This window comes from Eleutherodactylus coqui, chromosome 11, assembly GCF_035609145.1.
Source record: "Eleutherodactylus coqui strain aEleCoq1 chromosome 11, aEleCoq1.hap1, whole genome shotgun sequence".
NCBI classification, from domain to species: Eukaryota; Metazoa; Chordata; class Amphibia; order Anura; family Eleutherodactylidae; genus Eleutherodactylus; species Eleutherodactylus coqui.
Genome location: NC_089847.1, coordinates 56261435 through 56275044, shown reverse-complemented (window position 1 = coordinate 56275044; position 13610 = coordinate 56261435). Strand labels below are relative to the sequence as shown.

Below are 13610 nucleotides of genomic sequence, written 5' to 3'. Positions count from 1 at the left end.
TACCGAACCCACATTTGGAAAACAGTCGTGATGATTCTTAGGCTTCATTTTCTTTCCACATGCAACAGCGCCGTACATCAGACATTGGCTCAGCAGGTCTTGTTTTACATCCAACGTGATGACCCATGCTAATGGCATAAATACTAAACATTCAGTCCTCTCTGCTTCTCATTTATGTTGGCATTTCCCTAGCATTCCCTAAATCTGTCAATTCTGCCTTCTATCTAACTTTTAAAGTAAAACAGGCCACAATTCATGCAAGGCAAATGCATGGATTACATACCTATGGAGAAATTATCCATGTCTTTTCCAAAAAGGATCGTCCCAAGCCGATTTCATTTAGAATTGTCACGATGCAAAATGACAGAGAACTGCATGCTGCTGCCAAGTATGTGATGGGACTCGACTTCCTTGCTGTTCTATAGTGGTAGCCACCTGAAACTACATGCTGCATAGGATCTGTTCACACTTAATTTGCCATCTCTGTGACAAATAGCAAAACTTAGAACCACTCCTCAAAATCATCCTACATTTAAAAATTCTTCTCCTGGATCATCCTTGCCATCTTTCTGGTTTTCCACAGTTTTGCTCATGGGCGCTGTGGCTTAGTTGGTTAAAGCGCCTGTCTAGTAAACAGGAGATCCTGAGTTCAACTCTCAGCAGTGCCTTGTTCTCTTATTCTGCTCAATAATCAGCACTTTTTTCCAAAAGGGAGATGTTCACTAGCCAATGACATTAAAGATGCTCGTCCCACATCCCTAGAATACTCCACCCGAGTGGCAAAGAGTCAGCTCTGGTTTAGTTTTAACAAGTAGATGGTTGCAACGTTTTGCAAAATGTAGGATGGCATAAGGCACGATAAATTAGAGGTGCCGATTCACTATTGCCTGACTGATACGCTACATAATGCCTGTAAATATGTTTAGAGACTTCAATAGCATCCTTCTTGAACGGTGATGGTAAATTTTCTTCCTCGGGGCATTGCTTGCGCTGAGCATAGAGAATTTTCCAAAAAGAAATCATACGACGAGGATGGGATTCGAACCCATGCGTGCAGAGCACAATGGATTAGCAGTCCATCGCCTTAACCACTCGGCCACCCCGTCAACAAAAGTACCTTTACCGAACCCACATTTGGAAAACAGTCGTGATGATTCTTAGGCTTCATTTTCTTTCCACATGCAACAGCGCCGTACATCAGACATTGGTTCAGCAGGTCTTGTTTTACATCCAACGTGATGACCCATGCTAATGGCATAAATACTAAACATTCAGTCCTCTCTGCTTCTCATTTATGTTGGCATTTCCCTAGCATTCCCTAAATCTGTCAATTCTGCCTTCTATCTAACTTTTAAAGTAAAACAGGCCACAATTCATGCAAGGCAAATGCATGGATTACATACCTATGGAGAAATTATCCATGTCTTTTCCAAAAAGGATAGTCCCAAGCCGATTTCATTTAGAATTGTCACGATGCAAAATGACAGAGAACTGCATGCTGCTGCCAAGTATGTGATGGGACTCGACCTCCTTGCTGTTCTATAGTGGTAGCCACCTGAAACTACATGCTGCATAGGATCTGTTCACACTTAATTTGCCATCTCTGTGACAAATAGCAAAACTTAGAACCACTCCTCAAAATCATCCTACATTTAAAAATTCTTCTCCTGGATCATCCTTGCCATCTTTCTGGTTTTCCACAGTTTTGCTCATGGGCGCTGTGGCTTAGTTGGTTAAAGCGCCTGTCTAGTAAACAGGAGATCCTGAGTTCAACTCTCAGCAGTGCCTTGTTCTCTTATTCTGCTCAATAATCAGCACTTTTTTCCAAAAGGGAGATGTTCACTAGCCAATGACATTAAAGATGCTCGTCCCACATCCCTAGAATACTCCACCCGAGTGGCAAAGAGTCAGCTCTGGTTTAGTTTTAACAAGTAGATGGTTGCAACGTTTTGCAAAATGTAGGATGGCATAAGGCACGATAAATTAGAGGTGCCGATTCACTATTGCCTGACTGATACGCTACATAATGCCTGTAAATATGTTTAGAGACTTCAATAGCATCCTTCTTGAACGGTGATGGTAAATTTTCTTCCTCGGGGCATTGCTTGCGCTGAGCATAGAGAATTTTCCAAAAAGAAATCATACGACGAGAATGGGATTCGAACCCATGCGTGCAGAGCACAATGGATTAGCAGTCCATGGCCTTAACCACTCGGCCACCCCGTCAACAAAAGTACTTTTACCGAACCCACATTTGGAAAACAGTCGTGATGATTCTTAGGCTTCATTTTCTTTCCACATGCAACAGCGCCGTACATCAGACATTGGCTCAGCAGGTCTTGTTTTACATCCAACGTGATGACCCATGCTAATGGCATAAATACTAAACATTCAGTCCTCTCTGCTTCTCATTTATGTTGGCATTTCCCTAGCATTCCCTAAATCTGTCAATTCTGCCTTCTATCTAACTTTTAAAGTAAAACAGGCCACAATTCATGCAAGGCAAATGCATGGATTACATGCCTATGGACAAATTATCCATGTCTTTTCCAAAAAGGATCGTCCCAAGCCGATTTCATTTAGAATTGTCACGATGCAAAATGACAGAGAACTGCATGCTGCTGCCAAGTATGTGATGGGACTCGACTTCCTTGCTGTTCTATAGTGGTAGCCACCTGAAACTACATGCTGCATAGGATCTGTTCACACTTAATTTGCCATCTCTGTGACAAATAGCAAAACTTAGAACCACTCCTCAAAATCATCCTACATTTAAAAATTCTTCTCCTGGATCATCCTTGCCATCTTTCTGGTTTTCCACAGTTTTGCTCATGGGCGCTGTGGCTTAGTTGGTTAAAGCGCCTGTCTAGTAAACAGGAGATCCTGAGTTCAACTCTCAGCAGTGCCTTGTTCTCTTATTCTGCTCAATAATCAGCACTTTTTTCCAAAAGGGAGATGTTCACTAGCCAATGACATTAAAGATGCTCGTCCCACATCCCTAGAATACTCCACCCGAGTGGCAAAGAGTCAGCTCTGGTTTAGTTTTAACAAGTAGATGGTTGCAACGTTTTGCAAAATGTAGGATGGCATAAGGCACGATAAATTAGAGGTGCCGATTCACTATTGCCTGACTGATACGCTACATAATGCCTGTAAATATGTTTAGAGACTTCAATAGCATCCTTCTTGAACGGTGATGGTAAATTTTCTTCCTCGGGGCATTGCTTGCGCTGAGCATAGAGAATTTTCCAAAAAGAAATCATACGACGAGGATGGGATTCGAACCCATGCGTGCAGAGCACAATGGATTAGCAGTCCATCGCCTTAACCACTCGGCCACCCCGTCAACAAAAGTACCTTTACCGAACCCACATTTGGAAAACAGTCGTGATGATTCTTAGGCTTCATTTTCTTTCCACATGCAACAGCGCCGTACATCAGACATTGGTTCAGCAGGTCTTGTTTTACATCCAACGTGATGACCCATGCTAATGGCATAAATACTAAACATTCAGTCCTCTCTGCTTCTCATTTATGTTGGCATTTCCCTAGCATTCCCTAAATCTGTCAATTCTGCCTTCTATCTAACTTTTAAAGTAAAACAGGCCACAATTCATGCAAGGCAAATGCATGGATTACATACCTATGGAGAAATTATCCATGTCTTTTCCAAAAAGGATAGTCCCAAGCCGATTTCATTTAGAATTGTCACGATGCAAAATGACAGAGAACTGCATGCTGCTGCCAAGTATGTGATGGGACTCGACCTCCTTGCTGTTCTATAGTGGTAGCCACCTGAAACTACATGCTGCATGGGATCTGTTCACACTTAATTTGCCATCTCTGTGACAAATAGCAAAACTTAGAACCACTCCTCAAAATCATCCTACATTTAAAAATTCTTCTCCTGGATCATCCTTGCCATCTTTCTGGTTTTCCACAGTTTTGCTCATGGGCGCTGTGGCTTAGTTGGTTAAAGCGCCTGTCTAGTAAACAGGAGATCCTGAGTTCAACTCTCAGCAGTGCCTTGTTCTCTTATTCTGCTCAATAATCAGCACTTTTTTCCAAAAGGGAGATGTTCACTAGCCAATGACATTAAAGATGCTCGTCCCACATCCCTAGAATACTCCACCCGAGTGGCAAAGAGTCAGCTCTGGTTTAGTTTTAACAAGTAGATGGTTGCAACGTTTTGCAAAATGTAGGATGGCATAAGGCACGATAAATTAGAGGTGCCGATTCACTATTGCCTGACTGATACGCTACATAATGCCTGTAAATATGTTTAGAGACTTCAATAGCATCCTTCTTGAACGGTGATGGTAAATTTTCTTCCTCGGGGCATTGCTTGCGCTGAGCATAGAGAATTTTCCAAAAAGAAATCATACGACGAGGATGGGATTCGAACCCATGCGTGCAGAGCACAAGGGATTAGCAGTCCATCGCCTTAACCACTCGGCCACCCCGTCAACAAAAGTACCTTTACCGAACCCACATTTGGAAAACAGTCGTGATGATTCTTAGGCTTCATTTTCTTTCCACATGCAACAGCGCCGTACGTCAGACATTGGTTCAGCAGGTCTTGTTTTACATCCAACGTGATGACCCATGCTAATGGCATAAATACTAAACATTCAGTCCTCTCTGCTTCTCATTTATGTTGGCATTTCCCTAGCATTCCCTAAATCTGTCAATTCTGCCTTCTATCTAACTTTTAAAGTAAAACAGGCCACAATTCATGCAAGGCAAATGCATGGATTACATACCTATGGAGAAATTATCCATGTCTTTTCCAAAAAGGATCGTCCCAAGCCGATTTCATTTAGAATTGTCACGATGCAAAATGACAGAGAACTGCATGCTGCTGCCAAGTATGTGATGGGACTCGACTTCCTTGCTGTTCTATAGTGGTAGCCACCTGAAACTACATGCTGCATAGGATCTGTTCACACTTAATTTGCCATCTCTGTGACAAATAGCAAAACTTAGAACCACTCCTCAAAATCATCCTACATTTAAAAATTCTTCTCCTGGATCATCCTTGCCATCTTTCTGGTTTTCCACAGTTTTGCTCATGGGCGCTGTGGCTTAGTTGGTTAAAGCGCCTGTCTAATAAACAGGAGATCCGATGATTCTTAGGCTTCATTTTCTTTCCACATGCAACAGCGCCGTACATCAGACATTGGCTCAGCAGGTCTTGTTTTACATCCAACGTGATGACCCATGCCAATGGCATAAATACTAAACATTCAGTCCTCTCTGCTTCTCATTTATGTTGGCATTTCCCTAGCATTCCCTAAATCTGTCAATTCTGCCTTCTATCTAACTTTTAAAGTAAAACAGGCCACAATTCATGCAAGGCAAATGCATGGATTACATACCTATGGACAAATTATCCATGTCTTTTCCAAAAAGCATCGTCCCAAGCCGATTTCATTTAGAATTGTCACGATGCAAAATGACAGAGAACTGCATGCTGCTGCCAAGTATTTGATGGGACTCGACTTCCTTGCTGTTCTATAGTGGTAGCCACCTGAAACTACATGCTGCATAGGATCTGTTCACACTTAATTTGCCATCTCTGTGACAAATAGCAAAACTTAGAACCACTCCTCAAAATCATCCTACATTTAAAAATTCTTCTCCTGGATCATCCTTGCCATCTTTCTGATTTTCCACAGTTTTGCTCATGGGCGCTGTGGCTTAGTTGGTTAAAGCGCCTGTCTAGTAAACAGGAGATCCTGAGTTCAACTCTCAGCAGTGCCTTGTTCTCTTATTCTGCTCAATAATCAGCTCTTTTTTCCAAAAGGGAGATGTTCACTAGCCAATGACATTAAAGATGCTCGTCCCACATCCCTAGAATACTCCACCCGAGTGGCAAAGAGTCAGCTCTGGTTTAGTTTTAACAAGTAGATAGTTGCAACGTTTTGCAAAATGTAGGATGGCATAAGGCACGATAAATTAGAGGTGCCGATTCACTATTGCCTGACTGATACGCTACATAATGCCTGTAAATATGTTTAGAGACTTCAATAGCATCCTTCTTGAACGGTGATGGTAAATTTTCTTCCTCGGGGCATTGCTTGCGCTGAGCATAGAGAATTTTCCAAAAAGGAATCATACGATGAGGATGGGATTCGAACCCATGCGTGCAGAGCACAATGGATTAGCAGTCCATGGCCTTAACCACTCGGCCACCCCGTCAACAAAAGTACTTTTACCGAACCCACATTTGGAAAACAGTCGTGATGATTCTTAGGCTTCATTTTCTTTCCACATGCAACAGCGCCGTACATCAGACATTGGCTCAGCAGGTCTTGTTTTACATCCAACGTGATGACCCATGCTAATGGCATAAATACTAAACATTCAGTCCTCTCTGCTTCTCATTTATGTTAGCATTTCACTAGCATTCCCTAAATCTGTCAATTCTGCCTTCTATCTAACTTTTAAAGTAAAACAGGCCACAATTCATGCAAGGCAAATGCATGGATTACATGCCTATGGACAAATTATCCATGTCTTTTCCAAAAAGGATCGTCCCAAGCCGATTTCATTTAGAATTGTCACGATGCAAAATGACAGAGAACTGCATGCTGCTGCCAAGTATGTGATGGGACTCGACCTCCTTGCTGTTCTATAGTGGTAGCCACCTGAAACTACATGCTGCATAGGATCTGTTCACACTTAATTTGCCATCTCTGTGACAAATAGCAAAACTTAGAACCACTCCTCAAAATCATCCTACATTTAAAAATTCTTCTCCTGGATCATCCTTGCCATCTTTCTGGTTTTCCACAGTTTTGCTCATGGGTGCTGTGGCTTAGTTGGTTAAAGCGCCTGTCTAGTAAACAGGAGATCCTGAGTTCAACTCTCAGCAGTGCCTTGTTCTCTTATTCTGCTCAATAATCAGCACTTTTTTCCAAAAGGGAGATGTTCACTAGCCAATGACATTAAAGATGCTCGTCCCACATCCCTAGAATACTCCACCCGAGTGGCAAAGAGTCAGCTCTGGTTTAGTTTTAACAAGTAGATGGTTGCAATGTTTTGCAAAATGTAGGATGGCATAAGGCACGATAAATTAGAGGTGCCGATTCACTATTGCCTGACTGATACGCTACATAATGCCTGTAAATATGTTTAGAGACTTCAATAGCATCCTTCTTGAACGGTGATGGTAAATTTTCTTCCTCGGGGCATTGCTTGCGCTGAGCATAGAGAATTTTCCAAAAAGAAATCATACGACGAGGATGGGATTCGAACCCATGCGTGCAGAGCACAAGGGATTAGCAGTCCATCGCCTTAACCACTCGGCCACCCCGTCAACAAAAGTACCTTTACCGAACCCACATTTGGAAAACAGTCGTGATGATTCTTAGGCTTCATTTTCTTTCCACATGCAACAGCGCCGTACATCAGACATTGGCTCAGCAGGTCTTGTTTTACATCCAACGTGATGACCCATGCTAATGGCATAAATACTAAACATTCAGTCCTCTCTGCTTCTCATTTATGTTGGCATTTCACTAGCATTCCCTAAATCTGTCAATTCTGCCTTCTATCTAACTTTTAAAGTAAAACAGGCCACAATTCATGCAAGGCAAATGCATGGATTACATGCCTATGGACAAATTATCCATGTCTTTTCCAAAAAGGATCGTCCCAAGCCGATTTCATTTAGAATTGTCACGATGCAAAATGACAGAGAACTGCATGCTGCTGCCAAGTATGTGATGGGACTCGACTTCCTTGCTGTTCTATAGTGGTAGCCACCTGAAACTACATGCTGCATAGGATCTGTTCACACTTAATTTGCCATCTCTGTGACAAATAGCAAAACTTAGAACCACTCCTCAAAATCATCCTACATTTAAAAATTCTTCTCCTGGATCATCCTTGCCATCTTTCTGGTTTTCCACAGTTTTGCTCATGGGCGCTGTGGCTTAGTTGGTTAAAGCGCCTGTCTAGTAAACAGGAGATCCTGAGTTCAACTCTCAGCAGTGCCTTGTTCTCTTATTCTGCTCAATAATCAGCACTTTTTTCCAAAAGGGAGATGTTCACTAGCCAATGACATTAAAGATGCTCGTCCCACATCCCTAGAATACTCCACCCGAGTGGCAAAGAGTCAGCTCTGGTTTAGTTTTAACAAGTAGATGGTTGCAATGTTTTGCAAAATGTAGGATGGCATAAGGCACGATAAATTAGAGGTGCCGATTCACTATTGCCTGACTGATACGCTACATAATGCCTGTAAATATGTTTAGAGACTTCAATAGCATCCTTCTTGAACGGTGATGGTAAATTTTCTTCCTCGGGGCATTGCTTGCGCTGAGCATAGAGAATTTTCCAAAAAGAAATCATACGACGAGAATGGGATTCGAACCCATGCGTGCAGAGCACAATGGATTAGCAGTCCATCGCCTTAACCACTCGGCCACCCCGTCAACAAAAGTACTTTTACCGAACCCACATTTGGAAAACAGTCGTGATGATTCTTAGGCTTCATTTTCTTTCCACATGCAACAGCGCCGTACATCAGACATTGGCTCAGCAGGTCTTGTTTTACATCCAACGTGATGACCCATGCTAATGGCATAAATACTAAACATCCAGTCCTCTCTGCTTCTCATTTATGTTGGCATTTCCCTAGCATTCCCTAAATCTGTCAATTCTGCCTTCTATCTAACTTTTAAAGTAAAACAGGCCACAATTCATGCAAGGCAAATGCATGGATTACATACCTATGGAGAAATTATCCATGTCTTTTCCAAAAAGGATCGTCCCAAGCCGATTTCATTTAGAATTGTCACGATGCAAAATGACAGAGAACTGCATGCTGCTGCCAAGTATGTGATGGGACTCGACTTCCTTGCTGTTCTATAGTGGTAGCCACCTGAAACTACATGCTGCATAGGATCTGTTCACACTTAATTTGCCATCTCTGTGACAAATAGCAAAACTTAGAACCACTCCTCAAAATCATCCTACATTTAAAAATTCTTCTCCTGGATCATCCTTGCCATCTTTCTGGTTTTCCACAGTTTTGCTCATGGGCGCTGTGGCTTAGTTGGTTAAAGCGCCTGTCTAGTAAACAGGAGATCCTGAGTTCAACTCTCAGCAGTGCCTTGTTCTCTTATTCTGCTCAATAATCAGCACTTTTTTCCAAAAGGGAGATGTTCACTAGCCAATGACATTAAAGATGCTCGTCCCACATCCCTAGAATACTCCACCCGAGTGGCAAAGAGTCAGCTCTGGTTTAGTTTTAACAAGTAGATGGTTGCAATGTTTTGCAAAATGTAGGATGGCATAAGGCACGATAAATTAGAGGTGCCGATTCACTATTGCCTGACTGATACGCTACATAATGCCTGTAAATATGTTTAGAGACTTCAATAGCATCCTTCTTGAACGGTGATGGTAAATTTTCTTCCTCGGGGCATTGCTTGCGCTGAGCATAGAGAATTTTCCAAAAGGAAAACATATGACGAGGATGGGATTCGAACCCATGCGTGCAGAGCACAATGGATTAGCAGTCCATCGCCTTAACCACTCGGCCACCCCGTCAACAAAAGTACCTTTACCGAACCCACATTTGGAAAACAGTCGTGATGATTCTTAGGCTTCATTTTCTTTCCACATGCAACAGCGCCGTACATCAGACATTGGTTCAGCAGGTCTTGTTTTACATCCAACGTGATGACCCATGCTAATGGCATAAATACTAAACATTCAGTCCTCTCTGCTTCTCATTTATGTTGGCATTTCCCTAGCATTCCCTAAATCTGTCAATTCTGCCTTCTATCTAACTTTTAAAGTAAAACAGGCCACAATTCATGCAAGGCAAATGCATGGATTACATACCTATGGAGAAATTATCCATGTCTTTTCCAAAAAGGATCGTCCCAAGCCGATTTCATTTAGAATTGTCACGATGCAAAATGACAGAGAACTGCATGCTGCTGCCAAGTATGTGATGGGACTCGACTTCCTTGCTGTTCTATAGTGGTAGCCACCTGAAACTACATGCTGCATAGGATCTGTTCACACTTAATTTGCCATCTCTGTGACAAATAGCAAAACTTAGAACCACTCCTCAAAATCATCCTACATTTAAAAATTCTTCTCCTGGATCATCCTTGCCATCTTTCTGGTTTTCCACAGTTTTGCTCATGGGCGCTGTGGCTTAGTTGGTTAAAGCGCCTGTCTAGTAAACAGGAGATCCTGAGTTCAACTCTCAGCAGTGCCTTATTCTGCTCAATAATCAGCACTTTTTTCCAAAAGGGAGATGTTCACTAGCCAATGACATTAAAGATGCTCGTCCCACATCCCTAGAATACTCCACCCGAGTGGCAAAGAGTCAGCTCTGGTTTAGTTTTAACAAGTAGATGGTTGCAATGTTTTGCAAAATGTAGGATGGCATAAGGCACGATAAATTAGAGGTGCCGATTCACTATTGCCTGACTGATACGCTACATAATGCCTGTAAATATGTTTAGAGACTTCAATAGCATCCTTCTTGAACGGTGATGGTAAATTTTCTTCCTCGGGGCATTGCTTGCGCTGAGCATAGAGAATTTTCCAAAAAGAAATCATACGACGAGAATGGGATTCGAACCCATGCGTGCAGAGCACAATTGATTAGCAGTCCATCGCCTTAACCACTCGGCCACCCCGTCAACAAAAGTACTTTTACCGAACCCACATTTGGAAAACAGTCGTGATGATTCTTAGGTTTCATTTTCTTTCCACATGCAACAGCGCCGTACATCAGACATTGGCTCAGCAGGTCTTGTTTTACATCCAACGTGATGACCCATGCTAATGGCATAAATACTAAACATTCAGTCCTCTCTGCTTCTCATTTATGTTGGCATTTCCCTAGCATTCCCTAAATCTGTCAATTCTGCCTTCTATCTAACTTTCAAAGTAAAACAGGCCACAATTCATGCAAGGCAAATGCATGGATTACATATCTATGGACAAATTATCCATGTCTTTTCCAAAAAGGATCGTCCCAAGCCGATTTCATTTAGAATTGTCACGATGCAAAATGACAGAGAATTGCATGCTGCTGCCAAGTATGTGATGGGACTCGACTTCCTTGCTGTTCTATAGTGGTAGCCACCTGAAACTACATGCTGCATAGGATCTGTTCACACTTAATTTGCCATCTCTGTGACAAATAGCAAAACTTAGAACCACTCCTCAAAATCATCCTACATTTAAAAATTCTTCTCCTGGATCATCCTTGCCATCTTTCTGGTTTTCCACAGTTTTGCTCAGGGGGGCTGTGGCTTAGTTGGTTAAAGCGCCTGTCTAGTAAACAGGAGATCCTGAGTTCAACTCTCAGCAGTGCCTTGTTCTCTTATTCTGCTCAATAATCAGCACTTTTTTCCAAAAGGGAGATGTTCACTAGCCAATGACATTAAAGATGCTCGTCCCACATCCCTAGAATACTCCACCCGAGTGGCAAAGAGTCAGCTCTGGTTTAGTTTTAACAAGTAGATGGTTGCAATGTTTTGCAAAATGTAGGATGGCATAAGGCACGATAAATTAGAGGTGCCGATTCACTATTGCCTGACTGATACGCTACATAATGCCTGTAAATATGTTTAGAGACTTCAATAGCATCCTTCTTGAACGGTGATGGTAAATTTTCTTCCTCGGGGCATTGCTTGCGCTGAGCATAGAGAATTTTCCAAAAAGAAATCATACGACGAGAATGGGATTCGAACCCATGTGTGCAGAGCACAATGGATTAGCAGTCCATCGCCTTAACCACTCGGCCACCCCGTCAACAAAAGTACTTTTACCGAACCCACATTTGGAAAACAGTCGTGATGATTCTTAGGCTTCATTTTCTTTCCACATGCAACAGCGCCGTACATCAGACATTGGCTCAGCAGGTCTTGTTTTACATCCAACGTGATGACCCATGCTAATGGCATAAATACTAAACATCCAGTCCTCTCTGCTTCTCATTTATGTTGGCATTTCCCTAGCATTCCCTAAATCTGTCAATTCTGCCTTCTATCTAACTTTTAAAGTAAAACAGGCCACAATTCATGCAAGGCAAATGCATGGATTACATACCTATGGAGAAATTATCCATGTCTTTTCCAAAAAGGATCGTCCCAAGCCGATTTCATTTAGAATTGTCACGATGCAAAATGACAGAGAACTGCATGCTGCTGCCAAGTATGTGATGGGACTCGACTTCCTTGCTGTTCTATAGTGGTAGCCACCTGAAACTACATGCTGCATAGGATCTGTTCACACTTAATTTGCCATCTCTGTGACAAATAGCAAAACTTAGAACCACTCCTCAAAATCATCCTACATTTAAAAATTCTTCTCCTGGATCATCCTTGCCATCTTTCTGGTTTTCCACAGTTTTGCTCATGGGCGCTGTGGCTTAGTTGGTTAAAGCGCCTGTCTAGTAAACAGGAGATCCTGAGTTCAACTCTCAGCAGTGCCTTGTTCTCTTATTCTGCTCAATAATCAGCACTTTTTTCCAAAAGGGAGATGTTCACTAGCCAATGACATTAAAGATGCTCGTCCCACATCCCTAGAATACTCCACCCGAGTGGCAAAGAGTCAGCTCTGGTTTAGTTTTAACAAGTAGATGGTTGCAATGTTTTGCAAAATGTAGGATGGCATAAGGCACGATAAATTAGAGGTGCCGATTCACTATTGCCTGACTGATACGCTACATAATGCCTGTAAATATGTTTAGAGACTTCAATAGCATCCTTCTTGAACGGTGATGGTAAATTTTCTTCCTCGGGGCATTGCTTGCGCTGAGCATAGAGAATTTTCCAAAAAGAAATCATACGACGAGAATGGGATTCGAACCCATGCGTGCAGAGCACAATTGATTAGCAGTCCATCGCCTTAACCACTCGGCCACCCCGTCAACAAAAGTACTTTTACCGAACCCACATTTGGAAAACAGTCGTGATGATTCTTAGGTTTCATTTTCTTTCCACATGCAACAGCGCCGTACATCAGACATTGGCTCAGCAGGTCTTGTTTTACATCCAACGTGATGACCCATGCTAATGGCATAAATACTAAACATTCAGTCCTCTCTGCTTCTCATTTATGTTGGCATTTCCCTAGCATTCCCTAAATCTGTCAATTCTGCCTTCTATCTAACTTTCAAAGTAAAACAGGCCACAATTCATGCAAGGCAAATGCATGGATTACATATCTATGGACAAATTATCCATGTCTTTTCCAAAAAGGATCGTCCCAAGCCGATTTCATTTAGAATTGTCACGATGCAAAATGACAGAGAACTGCATGCTGCTGCCAAGTATGTGATGGGACTCGACTTCCTTGCTGTTCTATAGTGGTAGCCACCTGAAACTACATGCTGCATAGGATCTGTTCACACTTAATTTGCCATCTCTGTGACAAATAGCAAAACTTAGAACCACTCCTCAAAATCATCCTACATTTAAAAATTCTTCTCCTGGATCATCCTTGCCATCTTTCTGGTTTTCCACAGTTTTGCTCATGGGCGTTGTGACTTAGTTGGTTAAAGCGCCTGTCTAATAAACAGGAGATCCTGAGTTCAACTCTCAGCAGTGCCTTGTTCTCTTATTCTG

At 42.2% G+C, this 13610-nt stretch overlaps 13 non-coding genes across 13 annotated transcripts; 9 read left to right on the top strand and 4 right to left on the bottom strand.

Annotated features, from left to right (window-relative positions):
- The first annotated feature begins 594 nt into the window (after positions 1-594).
- Positions 595-668, top strand: TRNAT-AGU (transfer RNA threonine (anticodon AGU)). Its single transcript has one exon. It is a non-coding gene; the product is annotated as a tRNA-Thr (tRNA).
- Positions 669-1024: 356 nt separating this feature from the next.
- On the bottom strand, positions 1025-1106 carry TRNAS-GCU (transfer RNA serine (anticodon GCU)). Its single transcript has one exon. It is a non-coding gene; the product is annotated as a tRNA-Ser (tRNA).
- Positions 1107-1714: 608 nt separating this feature from the next.
- TRNAT-AGU (transfer RNA threonine (anticodon AGU)) lies at positions 1715-1788 on the top strand. The gene has a single exon. It is a non-coding gene; the product is annotated as a tRNA-Thr (tRNA).
- A 1046-nt stretch (positions 1789-2834) lies between these two features.
- Positions 2835-2908, top strand: TRNAT-AGU (transfer RNA threonine (anticodon AGU)). Its single transcript has one exon. It is a non-coding gene; the product is annotated as a tRNA-Thr (tRNA).
- Positions 2909-3264: 356 nt separating this feature from the next.
- On the bottom strand, positions 3265-3346 carry TRNAS-GCU (transfer RNA serine (anticodon GCU)). The gene has a single exon. It is a non-coding gene; the product is annotated as a tRNA-Ser (tRNA).
- Positions 3347-3954: 608 nt separating this feature from the next.
- Positions 3955-4028, top strand: TRNAT-AGU (transfer RNA threonine (anticodon AGU)). The gene has a single exon. It is a non-coding gene; the product is annotated as a tRNA-Thr (tRNA).
- A 1661-nt stretch (positions 4029-5689) lies between these two features.
- TRNAT-AGU (transfer RNA threonine (anticodon AGU)) lies at positions 5690-5763 on the top strand. Its single transcript has one exon. It is a non-coding gene; the product is annotated as a tRNA-Thr (tRNA).
- Positions 5764-7929: 2166 nt separating this feature from the next.
- On the top strand, positions 7930-8003 carry TRNAT-AGU (transfer RNA threonine (anticodon AGU)). The gene has a single exon. It is a non-coding gene; the product is annotated as a tRNA-Thr (tRNA).
- A 356-nt stretch (positions 8004-8359) lies between these two features.
- TRNAS-GCU (transfer RNA serine (anticodon GCU)) lies at positions 8360-8441 on the bottom strand. The gene has a single exon. It is a non-coding gene; the product is annotated as a tRNA-Ser (tRNA).
- A 608-nt stretch (positions 8442-9049) lies between these two features.
- Positions 9050-9123, top strand: TRNAT-AGU (transfer RNA threonine (anticodon AGU)). The gene has a single exon. It is a non-coding gene; the product is annotated as a tRNA-Thr (tRNA).
- A 356-nt stretch (positions 9124-9479) lies between these two features.
- On the bottom strand, positions 9480-9561 carry TRNAS-GCU (transfer RNA serine (anticodon GCU)). The gene has a single exon. It is a non-coding gene; the product is annotated as a tRNA-Ser (tRNA).
- Positions 9562-10169: 608 nt separating this feature from the next.
- Positions 10170-10243, top strand: TRNAT-AGU (transfer RNA threonine (anticodon AGU)). The gene has a single exon. It is a non-coding gene; the product is annotated as a tRNA-Thr (tRNA).
- Positions 10244-12401: 2158 nt separating this feature from the next.
- On the top strand, positions 12402-12475 carry TRNAT-AGU (transfer RNA threonine (anticodon AGU)). The gene has a single exon. It is a non-coding gene; the product is annotated as a tRNA-Thr (tRNA).
- Positions 12476-13610: the final 1135 nt, after the last annotated feature.